Source organism: Penaeus monodon, chromosome 33 (genome assembly GCF_015228065.2).
Source record: "Penaeus monodon isolate SGIC_2016 chromosome 33, NSTDA_Pmon_1, whole genome shotgun sequence".
Classification (NCBI taxonomy): domain Eukaryota; kingdom Metazoa; phylum Arthropoda; class Malacostraca; order Decapoda; family Penaeidae; genus Penaeus; species Penaeus monodon.
Genome location: NC_051418.1, coordinates 16,434,883 through 16,436,280, shown reverse-complemented (window position 1 = coordinate 16,436,280; position 1,398 = coordinate 16,434,883).

Genomic DNA, 1,398 nt, shown 5'->3' with positions numbered 1-1,398 from the left:
GCAACCCTCCTTTTTCAATAAAATGAAACACTTCTTCCTTTTCCGCCTTCCCCCCTTCACCCCTCCTCCTTCTCCCTCCTTTTCACCTTCTCTTTCACTCCCTTTACCATTTTTACCATTTCCTTTCCCCTCCCCCTTTCCCCCCTTCCTCCCCCCTCCCCCTTATCCTCCTTCCTCTCCCCTCCCCCTTTTCCTCCTTTTCCCCCTTCCCCCCCTTTTCCTCCTTCCTCCCCCCTCCCCCTCCTTTTCCTCCTTCCTCCCCCTCCCCTCCTTTTCCTCCTTCCTCCCCCTCCCCCCTCATGGGCGGAGAGAGTGGATGTGGGAGTGGGAGGCGCAGAGAGTGGGAAGAGGAGGGTGGAAAGGGCGAACGAACGAGTGAGAAGGAAAATGGGGAAGGATAGGGAGTTAGAGAGGGGGAGAAAGAGAGGGTGAGGGGGAGGAGGGGGGATGGGGCTGGAAGGAGGAGGCTGGCATGGGGAATACAGCGGCCGAAGAGGCGAGAGTTGGGGGGAGGGGGAGCGGGAGGGGGAGGGGGGAGAACGGGAGGCAAGAGTGACGGGGGAAGGCCGGGGAGGGTGAAAGGAGGGGGGGGGGGAGATGGCAGGGGAGCAGGAGGACTGAGGGGGGAAGGAGGGGGAAAAAGGAAGGGGAAGAGTGGGGGGGGGTACCAGGGTGAAATGACATGGGTAAAGTGGGTGGAAGGGGGAGGGGGAGGGGCACGGCGAGTGTATTAGAGTTGTGGTGAGTACAGTGCTCTGTGGTGAGAAAAGATATTGCAGCGATTATCCGGGGGTCTATGTTAAATCGGGTTTATAATGGGAATGTTGTGACGAAGCTAAATTTTATGTGGTATACTGAGGTTGTCGGGAATAAAGTGAGGTTATAGCGAATATGCGGGAGGTAAATAGAGGAACAACGCATTTCCAGTCTCTAGAATTAAAGGAAAAAGAAAACGAAAAAAATGCCCTGTAGTGACATCATTTTAGTGCTGCTTTTGCCATTTCCGATACCGCTGAACAAGCGGAAGTTGCTATTATGCTATTTATGCTACAGTTGTTACATATCATTAATGTCATTAACGCCGATATTATCCTTGCAATCAAAAACATTAATCATATTGCTACGAGAGGGAAAATTGCATAAACTCGTTTAAAAAAACAATAAATCAAACATCATAAATTGGCCATCACTCAAACCTTAAATTCCAGATATTCTCCGCCATTTTTATGACTCGGTCTAAGATACGTGCAATTTGCATTTCAAATGAGCGGCGGATATGTATGCAACTCACCGTCCCGGCGATGCTTTAGCGAGATAATTATGGCTTACCGAAGTCCTGTGATTCAGCTCTAACAGCAACTAGAATAAAGGCGATGCCGTCAGCAACGTCTCTGACAG